At 35.0% G+C, this 16,594-nt stretch overlaps 1 pseudogene; it reads left to right on the forward strand.

Annotated features, from left to right (window-relative positions):
- Positions 1–5,331: 5,331 nt before the first annotated feature.
- LOC108377828 (synaptotagmin-4-like) lies at positions 5,332–13,356 on the forward strand (annotated as a pseudogene).
- Positions 13,357–16,594: the final 3,238 nt, after the last annotated feature.

Below are 16,594 nucleotides of genomic sequence, written 5' to 3' on the forward strand. Positions count from 1 at the left end.
CAACTTTGGCTTCTTGCAAACGGCTTTGACTGTAATCAGCAAAATTAGCTAAGCCGTCTTTTCAATGTTTTTTGCTTTAGCTTTGTTTGTCTTTTATTAACTAGATATGTTTATTTTTAATGGTGGCTTAACCTTCGATTGGCGCGCACTATTACACCGCTACTAGTCTCCTATGCGCTGCTCATATATTCAGCCGTGCAACTAACTACAATGCAGTTTTACATAAACCTTATTTTGTTTTCGTTTTTTTTTTTGTTTCGGTTTTCATTGACTACTTACAAAGGAAAAGGAAGTTGTTGCTTATCGTCGCTTTTGTGCTTGTGCTTGTGTGTGTTTTTGTTTTTTTTTTCCTCTTTCAAATCTGCTTCGAGCTTCTAATCGTTGTTCGTCTGCCAATCCGTCACCCACTGTTTGGCATTTGTGCGTTCAGCGGTCGATACAGATTTCATATACAGTACCTAGTAGGAGCAGTATTTAAGTCACTCACTCAGCCACACTACGCGATCGAGTTTGTTGCTTAAGTCTTTCGTTTCAATGCGCTGCGCGCTGCACTTATGTTTGCAAAATATTGGCTGCGAGCACAAAATTTCTGTATGTATGTATATGTTTTCATTAATTTTGCATTTTCGAATTGCAATTTCACGGTCTCCCTTGCCAACTTGCTGCAGCTACATACATATGCATATGGCCCACTACTCTCTGCTGCTGTACTTTATAGTTAGCTGCATACATACATACATATGTTGCATGCAACACTATAGTCTGCAGTTTATTGCTGGCAATCGTATTTTATACACTAACACAAACACGCTTGGCGTCACGTAATTGCGCACGTTTTCTTTTATTTCTTCCCGCCGTCTCAAGAATCGCTTCTTAGTATGCTTTTCCTTATTGCACAAGCCTATTGCCGCAATCAAAGTTTGTACTTTTAAATCTTCAAATCTGCTGGTTTGTGTTCGAAATGCACTGTTACGGCACACATACACACACATACACAATAAATCGCCAATCGCCGAGGACCGTTCGTTTGTTTTCAGTACACTCACCACTGCTGCTCCGTTGTCAGCTGTTCAAACGTTCGCCTTCGCGCTTGGCATCAAATAACCGTTGTTGCGGCACTTTGCGCGGTTTTTATAAACGCTTGCACTCAAGTTTGCATTGCCAAAGCTGCTGAGAGCCCAAAAGTCATCGCGGCTAGTGCTGCTGGAGTTACTTACTATTGCCATTGTTTTGATTAGCTCAGCTGTTGGCTATAGCCAATGGGCAGTCTGCATGTGGAGGGAAAATTAGTATTTACTACTATTTTTGGGCAGCCGCTATGCCACACTGGAAAGCTTAGTTGCATCGAAACGTTAAATAGTTGATGGAATTTGTTTTAGATTTCTGTTGGGTGAAGTGTTCTTCTAAGCTGGATTATAGTAAAGACAAAGTAATGGAGGCACTTTTACTGACGGTGTGGGTGCTTGTGTATATGATGTCGGATGCCTCTCCCTCTTGTTCCGACTGCCTAACTTTGCTGGCAACATTCAGGCGAAAGTGCTTATCATTGAGTTGGGCTATAAATAAGGAGTTAAGAAGTTCAAAAAGTATACTTTTTCTAGCTATGCAGCATTTCGTGCGCTGACATCACCAACAAGCTTCAGTAGGGCCACTCCGGCTTAATCAGTTTCAGAGCTCAGAGCAGTAAGCAGCGTTTGTCCACAAGTAGGCTCGACTGCATGTTGGCATCTGAACTGGAGAAAGTAGCTTGCTATTTAAATGTGAATCGCTAAAATGCCTCTCAGAAATGGTTTATGCGCTGAGCGTGGAACCGTTCACGTAAAATGATTTTTAATTAAAGCAATCTTAATTTTTTAGTGTAAAGTTTTTCGTTTTTTTTTAAATGGCAGTACTTATTTTTGCGAAGTTGTTTTAAAATAACTCTTAATGCGTGATTTAGCTTAAATGTTTTTTAATCTATTTAGTAAGTTTCAAACCTGTATTATAGGTTAATAAATTTCCTTATGTATAAACTAAAATTTATAATTTTGAAAACCATTAAGATTTTTAATGGATCAGATCCTGCAAGTCTAGCCTGACCCAGATTAGTATCTATATGAAACATAAAAAGGAACATTTCTACTTTAAGATCCCGTAAGCACTTTTTGCACAAGTTTGCACGAAGCTATAATTTTCTTCAACAAACATGGCATGCATCCGCAGAGATTAGCTTTAGGCAACAAAATAATAACTAATGCTGTAATGAAACATATTTTAGATAAAGTGGGAAGAGACATTGACAGTACAGTATTTCTCGCTTATAAGCACCCTGGTTGTGTGCATTTCCCGCTTCTGGCGAGTATCATTTGCTGGCCAAAAGTCGAGAAGTCCAGGAGTTTATTTTGGGTGGGGAAATCATGTATTTTTCGAAAGGGCACAAAATTTAGTTTTAGAGGATATACAATATCGGGAAGCAAAAACCTCAATTGTAAGCCATTAAAAACTTCTTAGGAAAACGATTCTTCAGATCATCACTGATAGTACCTAACAAAGGAATATAAAATATTCACAAGTTCATACGTTATAGTCTTAGCGTTATTTTTGACAACAACATCTTTTTTTTTATCATAGACTTAAGTTCTTCTGCAAATTCTGGTGCATATGAATGAAGCAGTTAAATATGTTCATTTCTTCACTCTTCAATTTTTAAACAATGATACGTCGCTAGCGTATTTACCATTGTTGATGCTAGTACCAAATCGGTAGCCTCTTTCTGAAGAATTAAGCTGAGTGAATGAGTGTGCACAGACAGTCAAAAAGTTGACATTTTTCGTCAGGTACTTAATCGAGTATTACTGTACTGTTCCAGAAAAGATTATGAAAAACTCGTGTTCTAGTCATAATAAACTGAATAAACTGATATGATATTAATGTTTAATTTCTAACCTAAGCCATTTATATGTATAACTGAATCGCTTAGTGCTTTATCCAGCCGTACACAGATATATGCACACCAATATATACACTCGAGTTTATACCACTGAGCTTTCCAAACGCAGCTTTCGTTTTCTACCCGCTTGCTTTATAAAAGTGGTGAGTGTGCTTGCTAATATTTTCTGTCTTAACAGCTAACTGCGTTGAGCTTTCATGTAAAATAGGCTTCAAATGTAAAAGCAGAATGTACGGAAATACAGTAGCGGACAGATTTAAAAGCCGATAATTAAAAGTATATGCGGGTTAAGGCTAGAGCTATATTTGTTTATTTTAAATTATCACTCTTCTAGTTAAATGTATGAAAAGTATGTATATTATTTTAAAAAGCTTAAAATTTTAAAAGTGTTTAATATTTTATAATATTTCATATCTTTATCATATACATGCTATTTATTTGACAAAGAAGACTTTCAGTCATAAGAAACCGAAGTCTTAAACAAAGTGCGAATACTACTACTACTACTAAAATTAGTTATGGATATTTGTCGATATGTCCGGTTCGCTTCAACAACAAATATCCGGTTCGCTTCAAATTCAAAATACGCTTTACTAATACCAAGAGAAATATACCTGCGAAAAATTAGCCCAATATAAGCCTGTGAATGCGTGGTTTGATTTCACCATCTTCCCATACAAATCTTTTCCTCCCTACTGTTCCTGCGAATTAAAAATTATTTAGCAGAAAAGATATCACTTCACCTAATAATGACCGTCATCGATTCGCCAACAGTTAGCGAGAGGCGAAACAACGAACTCAATGAGGTACATACACACAAACTCGCTATCGTCCATCTTCGCTAGCTAACTTTGTTGTTGCTTTCACATGCAAAATTTTTCGTTAAGTGACCGGAACTCAAACATAGCAAGCAAAGAAGTGGCGAATCGATGACGGCTAACATTAGTAACCCAGATGATCACGGGGTGCATATGGACTTAAAAAACATCACAAAAAAAAAATGAAAGTTCGTGAGAAAGGGAATTTCGACAACGAGGCGATACTGGTATTTAAATATTATTAAATTAAAAAGAGCTTTATGTAGTTTTACCTCGTAAACTAAAAAATTTGATTGATTTGATGATAGGATAGAGGAAGAAATATTAAAATAAAGGTAACTATAGATAAAAGGATATAGATAGAGACACAGACACTCAATCTGGGAACTATTTCGGGGTTTTCGAGATTTTCGGGATTCTCGAGACTTATCGATATAATAATCGACATTTTTATCGGTTTCGTTATCGATTTCTTTTCGATTTTAGTATCAGTTATTTATGGATTTTGTTATCGATTTTGTTATTGATATTTTTTATCGATTTTCTAATAGATTTTTTTATCGATATTATTGCCAATATTATTATCGATTTTGCTATCGAAATTTGTATCGAATTTATCATCGATTTTGCTATCGTTTTTGTTATCGATATTGTAGTCGATTTTGCTACTAACATTTTGTTATCGATTATTTAACGATTTAGTTATCGATAACGTTATCGATTTTGTTGCCAATATTGTTACCGATTTTGCTCTCGATTATTAATCGATTTTGTTATCGATATTTTTATCGATTTTGTTATCGATATTTTTATCGATTTTGTTATCGATTATTTATAGATTTTTTTTTTTTATCGTTTTTGCTGTCGAAATTTTTATCGATTTTACTATCGATATTTTTATCAAATTTGTCATCGATTTTGTCATCGAAATTTTTATCGGTTTTGTTATTGACATTTTGGTGGTCGATTGTGTTATCGATAGAGTATAAAGATAAAAATGAAGCTAAAGGAAATCAAAATAACGTAAATGTAATTACAACGAACAGGGGTAGAGGTAGGGATCTAGATAGGAAACAGACAAAAAAATAAAACCTTAAGCAAAAGCAGATATATGTATGTATATTGGTTATGAGACAAAATAGATATGTAACGTAAGTTTCACTTCTCCAGTGTGGCCCAGTCGCACAAACTTTTTTTTTTGTTCTTTGCTCTGGAAAGGCAATGTCTAGGCCCCCATCGGAGAACGAAATAACGAAAACGACAACTTTTTTGAGACTTTAAATTAAAAATTGTCAAAAGTCTAAAGTTAACTATTTCGACAACCTGATTATCCAGATATCGGCAAGATCTTACAAAAATCAGCTGATATCTAAGCAATAACTGAGCACCACAAATATCTCGTGTGTATCATCGCCACTCGCTGATAATTTTTTCTCGTAAACAATATACCAGAAGCATTTGTTATGCTCGCTATGTATGTACATTTACCAGCTCGCTACCTCGGCGCTATGTACCATTGCGGCTGCGCGAGTTTAACGATTTTTTCGTCACAAATTCGCTGATTTATACGCATCAGAACGAAGTCAACGGCCAGTGCTAGTGAATACTCGTAAACTCGCAGCAGACGAAGACGACTACATTCGGGATATCGATGCGAAAGCGCGTTCAGCAAACACAATTTTAAAAGTATTGAAAATCCTATGTTTTTTGTGCTATTAAAAGCCTAAAAATATGCAATGTATTTAGAAAAAGTGTAAAGAAGAGAGCTTCAACTAGAAAAATAGATTTTCAATCCCTCGCACAAGTGCGGAAAAGCCTAAAAATTTGTTAGTGAAAAAATTGCGACTCAGCTGCAAGTAGAGCTAAACAGTTACAGACGGTTTGCTTGCGTACTTCTAACACCTACGCGAAAATACGCAGAAAAGTTTATAAATAGTTTGTGTCAAAAATACATGAAGTGAAAATTTCTCAATTTGCAACAGCTTTTCAAGTAGGAAAATTTTATAGTGATATCAAAGTAATTGAAAGTACTTATTAACCAGCATCTTCGGTTACTCGGTATATTATTTGCATTCATTGGCGAAGAGGTAGAGTAGCGACGCAGCGGGCTGTTAAAAGTGTGATTCATACAGTACGTGCGACCTAAAGGCGTCGCATAACCGCAAGGGCCTGCGACATACACAACCAACCACCAACCACCCCCACCAACCAACAGCAACAAGAAAAACACCATTAAACACCACCAAAACATATCGTCGAAGTTAGAGAAGTACACACGCCACGGGAGTAGTAGGTACTTGCCATACGACACGTTTAGAAGCAGCGGCTAAGCTAAACACCCCACCACACTTAGGAGCGAATACGACGACGACAACTACGACGATAAGGGTGAAGACGACAGTCACTTCGACATTAGCGAAGAAAAATCACTTCGCGCTGAACGAAAAAGAATAACAAAAATAACAACAAACCGCAGCTGCAGTTGTCGCTTGCTCATTTGTATGTATGTATGTATGTATGTACATATGTAACTTGTTAGTCAACGGAACTTTGTAGGACAAATTGGAAAAATCGATTACGATTTGTGGAAAATTTGAACGTATTGCGCGTAAAAATAAATACTCTTAGTCATATAAAAAAAAGTCCTGTGAATTCGCAGTAAAGTTGCATACAGCTCCAGTGAGTTGTTGCATTTGTAGTGGAAAAGAATTAATAGAAGACTGCTTCATTTACAGCAGCTAAAACCAAAAACAGTCAAACGAAACGATTCCTCGCTGCAACCAAAATGGGTGAGGAATATAGCCCAGATGTGAGCACGATGGAGACAAGTAAGTTAAGTGTAGTGTAGCAAAAACAAAAACAATGGTTATATTCACCGAATTGAGGAAGTGGCCTGGCACTCTGGCAAAATAGCCAGACAACAGCTGCTGCTTGAGCTAATCTTCCCTTTGGCCAGAGTGCCAAGCCACTTGTTCAATTTGGTGAATACCCTTAATGTAGCATACATATAATATTAGTATAAGTATATTCCATATGTGAAAATACTGAAAAAGCTCGAAACTTAGACTTGCAGAAAAAAAGATTGTGTTTTATGTATGTACATTAGACTGCATCACTCCCCATACAAAAAAAAAAACGGTACTTGTATTTCCATTGGAATTATAAAATCTATTATATTTTAAGATGCCCACCAAAATATTTCGGAAAAATATTGAGATTTACGTGAGCTGGACCGATTTGAAAATACCTCCAAAAATGGAGTTTTTATAAATAAAAACAGTTTCTTAAAGTTTTTTTTTTAAATACCCTCGAATGACAAAACGGTTTAAGCTTACAAAATTTTAACAAAAACACAAAACAAATTTTATTTTTTTTAAATTTTGAACGGAATCATAATCAGATTTTTGATGCTGTTTTTTCACTTTTTTCAAAGATTGGTATAAGAAAAACTTGAATAACTGAACCTAAACTCTTCCGATTTAGACTTGTGAAGTGTTATTGGAAAGGTATTTTCTCGTGCTTTTTATTACTTTGCTAATAAACTCATTTAAGATATGAAAGAAAAAGGTAAGATGAACGAACGTCATGCAAAGTTGAATCAAGATGTGTTGGTATTTGCAACAAAAAAAAAAAAATAATAATAAAAATTGGGACACGAAGTTATTCAAAATTTTCGTAAATAAATCTTTGATAAAAATAAAAAAAAAACACCATCAAAAATCTCACGATACCGTTGAAGAGATTTTTACGCAAATTTCTTAAGCTTAATCTGTTTTGCCATCTTTGGGGACTTTTTCGAAAAAGTTCTTTAAGAAACTATTTTTATTCATAAAAAACTCCATTTCAAAATGGTCCAGCTCACTTAAATCTTAATACTTTTCCGAAATATTTTGGTGGACGGCTTCAAATATAATAGATTTTCTAATCCCGGCGGAAAAACCGCAACTTTTTTTGGTGATGCAGTCTAATGTACATATTTTATTAATGTAAAGAAAATAATATTTTCAGCTTCTTAATCAGATTCGTTAGAATGGTTTTAAACTACAAAATACCTTTGCCTATTTATATATAGTTATGTAGTTATGGACTAGCTTGCGCCCGCAGTTTCACCTGCGTGATTATTGATTTTACGCAATTATTTTAAATGTAACAAAAAAGGGAGGAAAAAATAATTTCTCCAAATACTTATTGAAAAAGTTAAGCAATTCAAATTACTGATATCAGCTGCAATACATTTGTGTAAACGACGCTTTGGGACTTATTGTCTTGGGCGTATATATAGAGATTTCTGGCTCTCGATACACGCGAGAACCCAACGTAGAGCTTTCCGTACGACAAACGTGCAGTACCCAGATATATTACTGTTTGTCATTAGCTTTTATTAAACGTTATCGCTACTTTAAACGGAAACTGCAAGCGTTTGAACTGAAATTACATGTCTGTTGAAAATATGGGAATTCGTGGTATCAATACTGATTGTCCCTTGCACATTCCAGGTGCATCCAGGTTACACAACAATCTGACCTTTAACTCCAGTATGTGGGACGGCACCACTGATAATTCTAAAGAGTTTAGAAACTCTATAGGATACATATTTAATTGCATTCTCATTTACCATCACCGTATCAACAGACATGTATGTGGTTGCCTTACCAGGTACTTTAACAATCATTTTCTTATTGATGAGCGATGAAATCTCGACCATTGTAGTATTTACAATGGATTCTAATGTTATTTGTGAGGTTCAATATTTCCATCTTTGCTCACAATGGCGAAGCCTTGATGCACGCACTTATCTCGTCTGCCGCAGTGCCTGGCTCGAGGACAGGCAGCCTCAGCCGAAAATTTCCCGCTAGCGATACAACTACTCCTCTCTCATCAGCAAACAGCTGCCGCGAAAATCTTACAAGCTTCGATCGAGTGCCTCGACTGCATGCTTGTGTGACATCGTACATTGGTCTCAAATTTTTAATTAATTGCGTTGATGTAACATAGCCCCGCCACCACTGTTTTCGCTAATAATGTAAGTTGGTGTATCCCGGCTCGTAAGGTTCAGAAGGAGTTTAAACACCAAGTGTGCACGTCTTCCTCCGCTGAGCAAGGTAGCTGCTATCCCTGAGGTGGTAACCGCTAATGCAACAATTTTATCCTTGTGCAACTTTGCCTTAGTAAATTGAGCGGAAATGTTTTTCCAGCTCCTCCGGTGCGACCAAGAAATAAAGGCCCCCTCTCCGCCCTCCACGCGGCTCAGAATTTTATGGAAAATTACCCTTTGCTCTGGTAATATTTTAGGTTCTGTTTCGGTGAATTGAGCCCCCAAATTCGTGGTAGTATAGTTCAACTCCCTGAATAACTCATTGGATAGTACTCCCGTTGGCTGTGAAGTAGGAATGCCGAAGCCGCACACGATTTTATACTTTTCCCATAGTCGCAATGGGTTTGAAAGTTCTCCAGGCATACTGAAACCTCTCCCCTTTGATACCTATATTAAGTTATTGTATTTAACTTGTTATTTAAAATAACTTTAAATTTCTAAACGGGTGGCAACTCTCTTCAAAGATATTTTTAAAAGAAAGCCTTCTTTACCCTCACTCGTTTGGGAACCTCTGTTTTAGAGTCTAACGCTTTCAGACAGACAACAGAGCACTTTGGAACACTTAATTTTATAAATATGTATACAAGTAGATATTACAAAAACTATACGCTCTTATAATTTTTATTTCTTTAACATATGCATTTCCTTACAGTTTTCCCGGCGATATTGGGCTTTGCCACCGCCGCTGTGCTCTCCGCAGTTGCCTGCATTTGCGCCAAGCAAATACGTCAACGCAACCGCAAGCAGAATCAGCATGATGCCTCGTTTCCATTCCAACCGACACGTCGCCCAACAGCTGTACGCTCACCAAGTGGACAGACCACCGCATTATCTCAAGAAATCACCATCCCCGACTGGCACCAAACAGCTGGGCATTTTACAGCCAATGCAAGATCAGACCACCTCACCAATTGCTCCACAAACCATGAAATATGTCGAAGAGGATGAAGTACAACCACGCCATAATCGGCAACAATGAGCGGTGAACAAAAGCACTCGCCCACCATTGAGACCCAAGCCACCATTGTGAGCCAGACCGCCCAGAACAACAATGGACACAACAATAATGGACACAATCACTATCAACATCACCACATGAGTGCAATGGAGGACACTGGCAAGGAGTTGAATATCGATCAGTACGGTAAATTGGGCACCATCTACTTCAAGCTACGCTTCCTAGCCGAACGCAATGCTCTAATGGTATCCATCATACGTTGTCGCGGTTTGCCATGCAAGAATGGCGGTAGCATTGCCGGCGGTGATGGTGGCAGTAATGGCAATAGCAACAAGAATGGCTCGAATGGCTCTAATGACATACCAACCGGGTTGAATGGACGCACTCAAAGCGCCACCGATCCGTATGTGAAGCTACAACTTTTACCCGACAAGCAGCATAAGGTGAAGACTCGAGTTGTACGCAATACTCGCAATCCAGTCTACGATGAAGATTTCACATTTTACGGCTTGAATATCGGCGATTTGCAGAATATGTCTCTACACTTTGTCATACTTAGCTTCGATCGTTATTCGCGTGACGATGTTATCGGCGAAGTTGTCTGCCCCCTATCGTCCATCGAGATTGGTGATATCTCCAAAGAAGCGCTCTCCATTAGCAAGGAAATACAGCCACGTAGTTTAAAGATACGCGCTCAAGGACGTGGCGAATTATTGATTTCGTTATGCTGGCAGCCAGCTGCTGGCCGCTTGACTGTTGTGCTCTTGAAGGCGCGCAACTTGCCGCGCATGGATGTCACAGGTTTGGCTGATCCGTACGTAAAGATCTACTTACTGTACAATGGACAGCGCATTGCGAAGAAGAAGACGCATGTCAAGAAACGCACATTGAGTCCAGTCTTCAATGAAAGCTTCGCGTTCGATATACCAGCTGCAGAGGTGAGATTGGAAGTTTTTTAGTTAGATTTGAATTTAGTTAGAGTAGAAGTGCTGAAAACATACTGTGTCTTCCTTCTGCAGAAATAGCAATTCAGTTATGCCCAGAATCTAACGTAGCTATATCACACTGTATCCANTGAGGTGAGATTGGAAGTTTTTTAGTTAGATTTGAATTTAGTTAGAGTAGAAGTGCTGAAAACATACTGTGTCTTCCTTCTGCAGGAATTGCAATTCAGTTATGCCCAGAATCTAACGTAGCTATATCACACTGTATCCAGTGATCTGTTGTTACCCCGGGCGTTGATTTGTGTATTCATCTCTGAGAGTCGAAGAAAGTTTCCTGAGTTTCAAGTGTCGAAGGCGGTGTCCAGGTTTTCCCACCTGCAGTTTGTTTTCTACTGATGGAGTGGCCCTTTGGGTGGTCTTTAAATATCAACATCGATGGGCAGCCCCTTTTATTTTGCTCTGCGTACAAAATAAAGACATCCACGAAAATTTAGAAATTTAAAAAATGCTTAGGGGTCGCTACCAGGCTTGTAAAGTTTTATATTTTTCTTTTGTAAAGGGGTCCAAAACTACTGGTGACGACGAAGTAATGATGCTAAGTAAATTTTCGGGTTTAAACATCGAGATCCAGTAAAATTAAGCAGGATTTCCCTAGGGTTATGTTATCTTCACCCTTCAGTTTAATTTTTTCATATCGAGGTTCTGCCAGCAAGCCACCCTTCTCTCATTCGCTAACATTTGCACTTGGCNGCATCGATGGGCAACCCCTTTTATTTTGCTCTACTCTTTGCGTACAAAATAAAGACATCCACGAAAATTTAGAAATTTAAAAAATGCTTAGGGGTCGCTACCAGGCTTGTAAAATTTTATATTTTTCTTTTGTAAAGGGGTCCAAAGCTACTGGTGACGACGAAGTAATGATGCTAAGTAAATTTTCGGGTTTAAACAACGAGATCCAGTAAATATAGGCAGGATTTCCCCAGGGTTATGTTATCTTCACCCTTCAGTTTAATTTTTTCATATCGAAGTTCTGCCAGCAAGCCACCCTTCTCTCATTCGCTAACATTTGCACTTGGCCGAAAGAGCTTAGGATGCAGTTGGAAATTAATGGTGATGGCTTATCAAATACGACCGTAGACATCATACAATATTTAGGGGTCGCTTTTGACAGTCTCATCTGTTGCTCCGCACACAAAAGCGCAACTGCCAATAAAGTACAGATTCGCAACCCGTTAGATATTCCAGGTTCATTTCCTCCAAATGACAGTCTTTGGTCTTTCGCAATGATCGTCATCAAAATAAAAGGATCTCATCTGAGGCTCTGAGTAAATTTTTGTTGGGTATACGAGTAGGAGGTCGAGAAACTGCCTACCCAATAGATGGGAGAGGGAGAGATGTTGTAGACTTACCGTTACCTCGTTTGCTATAGCATAGAACACATTCGGCATTAAGGAACTTCGGAAACCAGACTAAATTTATTCCGATACATAATAGAATTTTGGGATTTAAGGGTACCTTTCTAGGTCCCGGAATCCTCTTTAAAAATGAAATTCAATACAAATTTCTCTATTCTGTATTGTATTTCCAGGGCACCGGCGCAACGCTTGATGGTGTTTCACTGGAGTTGATGCTTCTAGATTGGGATCGCGTTACCAAAAATGAGGTAAGCAACACTTATATTTCCGCCGAAAATTTTCAAAGTAACTAACTAAAATTTGCTCACTATATACCTGTAGGTAATTGGACGATTGGAGCTTGGTGGGCCAAATTCTGGTGGCACTGCACTTAATCATTGGAATGAAGTATGCAATTCACCACGAAGACAAATTGCCGAATGGCACAAACTCAACGAGTAAAGCAAAAAATAAAAAATAAATAAAAATAAAAATACGTAAATAAGTAAAAATAAAAAAAGACAAAATCAGAGTATAGAAATGCGCTTTTCTGCTGAGGAGACAGATTTTGTACTGAAAATATAAAAGCTGCATAAAAAGATTACAATGAAATTAAATGGTCTACGTGCATATGTACATACATATATATATATATATATATATATATAAAGGCTACCATCGCATGAATTTCGCTACACATGCATCTACTCATACATACATATTTATGTTAGGTGATCATACTACCTGCATGATGCTTGCATGTGTATAATGGGCACAAATGCCAACTAACTCAAAATAGTATTGACAAAAAATATGTATGTCGAAAATTGCAAAAAAAAATAAATTAAATTTATGACTCGTATATGAAAATATGTATTGCAAAACCGGTAAAAACCAAAACCAACAAAACGAACCAGAAATAGTTACGTTTAATGGAAAAAATGTACTCACCTATAACTGTATTGTAATTAAGTACCATGAAAATGTATGCATTATGTAACACAAACTGAAAGGGATAAATCGAAAAAAAAAAAAAATACCCTGTCGGAAAATCTACTACTTTAAAAGCAATTAAACAAGTAACTTTTTTTTTTATTAGCAATAAGGCTCGTTTTCTCAAGTAGGCTTTAAAATTGATCTGCCCTGTAAACACAAATTTTGTTCTGAAAAAAAAAAAAAAAAAATGTGTTTAAAGGGTAGGTAAATTTTAAAACCTACCTGAGCAAACGGCACTAAGAGCAGTTGAAATGCATTTGAATCAGTGGCCAAGACACTGCATTTGTTTCAAAGCCGCATATTTTCAATTACTTTTTCAATTGGTTAATTTTTGATACCGTCAGCTTTCTTTCGGCAGGGTGTACTTATGTACATATATACATATATTGGCTGTATGTATAATTTGAAGAAAGCATACGCACTTATATACACAATTGTAATACTAAATTAAATACCTAGGGTCTTTCATGGAAATACATACAATGCACACGCATACATATATACATGCATATGTTTGTATGAATGAATAAGAAGAAGTCACACATACATACACATAGACAAAATTTATAAACTTTAAACTAAATGATGCTTACGAAAAAAAAATAGTTTTAAATAAAAAATATTTATATTTATACAGTGGATGGCAGGAGAGATCGCAGTTATAAGAAAACGATTTCAATTAGTAGACAAATTTGATGTGAAAATTAAAATGCGATAAGAGAGTTAATTGAGCAGTAAGCCACATTTTTATTAAAGAAATGCACAGCTGTTTTTGTTTGTTTTATTTCCTAACTTTGAACATTTTTTTTTAAATATTTTGGAATTTTTTTAGTTAGTTTTTAAACTATTAACCAGTATTAAGATACCTTAAGTTGAATGAAATATGCCCAGGTTGAAGCCATCTGCGAAGATAGGGATCGTCATCGTTTAGACCGATATAATGTTCCCACCCACTTCTGTCTGGGAAAGTGGATCGCAAGGTTCGCAATTTCTGTGTTCCCTAGAACTCTGTAAAAAATGGAAGCATATCCCCTGCTAGTTCGCCCTGTTATATGGCCTAAGTCTTAGGACACTTTTTGATGCGGTGCTTTTTACTTAGAGGTTCATTCATGTTGATATCTAGACCCGGGACCCAGAAGGCTCAAGTTTGCAGAGAAACGAAGAGAGACTGATAGATCGAATATCCATATCCTTGTTATATCGAGCCCTAATCGCGAAGAATCACGTAAGCGAAATTTTATTAAAATTTTGTTTTTGATGCAAATATGCTCTTAGAGCATACAGATGCATTTCTACAAAAAAAAAAAAAAAAAGATTTGAAAAAATTTAGGTTACATTTTTTTCGCGGTTAGGGCTCGATATATGGACACTGGCGCTGTACATTTTCGTTATGTTAAAATAGGATAAATTATTTATGTTATGTTAAGTTATGTTTTTTCAGCATATAAATAAACTAATTTTAATTATTATTTACTTTTAAAACTTTTATCTATTCATATCTTTTGAAATCATTTCGAACAATGCAAAGAATTTAACTGTAAATAAATGGCATTAGCTTAAATTTAATTAAATGTAGTAATTTACAATTACATACATAAATACATACAGAAACACTCTTTTAGATACTCAATGGTGAAAGACTCTAAGAAAAAAAAATATTTTCCGTAAAAAGCCGTGCAAACATTAAAGTATGTAAATCTATTTAAGTAAAGTAATTAAATTTTTAAGAAAATATTTCGTTAAGTAAATTTTGTATATGTATTATTATTTGCCACTGTATAAATAAAAACAAATATCTCAGCTCAAAGCTTTTTGAAAATTTATTTATTTACACGCATACATAAGTAACATATACATACATACATACATACACAAAGCATGAGAACACCAAATGAAGCTTAACATATATAAGCTACGTACATATATTTGTTAGTGTAAAAAGTCTAAAACGTATGCATACATAAATACATAGTAAAATAAGATATTTTCATTAAAAAAAAAAAATTATTTATAAATCTGAGTATGTATTTCTTGGTTGAGCTTTCACGTGTTTTACTCTGCAATGCAGCACTTTCATTCTCTTATGTGTTATGAAAGCTCTTTTCGTACAATCCTTAATGTTTCTTGGCTGAGCTTTCACATATTCACATGTTTCCAGTGACACATTACTCCACAAAAGCTTTTGTGGCAGCGGAAATGTTAGGAAGAGAGAAAAGGCGTCAGCAGGGAAACGAAGAGTTCATGAGTTCACCCAAGTGACTTTTTTGATGGTGAAAGCTTAAGGTAACTCAAACTCAAAAGCTGAAAAAATTATAAAATCGTATGTATTTTCAACTCAAGTAAAAAACATACACTTTTATTTTATTACTTCACACGTATACTCAGTAAGGAAGGAAGTATTTAGATTTAAAGGAAATGAGTATTATTTAATTGTGCAGAACCCAATCATAGTCAGAAAAATATACACATACATATATTTATGTAGTCTAAATAGCTGTGAGTGTGCAAAACAGAAACAGATACCGAACCGTAAGCAGTACAATAAAGTAAGAATAAAAAAGAGATGGTAAGAAGGATATTAAAATCGAGAAAATATAAATGTCTGTACATGCATACATACATATAAAAATATACTCAATAGATATGTATGTGTACGAGTAAGTTATAAAGAAGAAGAAGATGTGTGTATGCAATTTAGGAATTATGTAACAATTTAAGAAATAAAAGCAAAAGTATAAAATATAACTAAAAAGGTATAAAGTAAAATGAAAAAGAAAAACAAAATCAAATAAAGTTAAATAAAAATAAAACAAAAAATACTGACGTAAAATAAACTTAAATTAAAAGAGAAAAAATGAAATAAAATAAAAATCCGCTAAAATAATGTCGAATAAAAAAAATTAAATATAAATATGAAATAATAATGAAATAATATGAAATGAAATAATATGAAATAATATGAAATATGAAAATGAAATAATATGAAATAATAATGAAATAATATGAAATAAAAATAAATATAAATAAAAATACAAATGTATAATAAAACAAAATAAAAATAAGGTTTACTAAAACAAAATAAAATAAAATGAAATACGACAAAATAATATAGAATAAAATTAAATTAAATGAAAAATTAACAATATATAAATATAAGAAAATAATATAAGATAAAATGAAATAAATATAATAACATTAAATTAAAAAAATAAAATAAAAAATTTAATTAAAAATAAAGAAATAAGTAAAAATATAAAAATTTATATAATAAATGAAATAATTTATTGAAGTGAAAAATTCGATATAATAAAAAAACTAAAAACATAAAAACTTATATGAAATAAAATATACAACATATAAAATAGTATAAATATTTAAATGGAAAATAAAAAACTAATTATAATACTTAATGAAAAAGTTCAAAACTAAAATAAAAAGCAAGGTAATAAAAAATATTGCA

This window comes from Rhagoletis zephyria, unplaced genomic scaffold (genome assembly GCF_001687245.7).
Source record: "Rhagoletis zephyria isolate East Lansing unplaced genomic scaffold, Rhagoletis_zephyria_1.1 Rzeph_scaffold_12784, whole genome shotgun sequence".
Lineage (NCBI taxonomy): Eukaryota > Metazoa > Arthropoda > Insecta > Diptera > Tephritidae > Rhagoletis > Rhagoletis zephyria.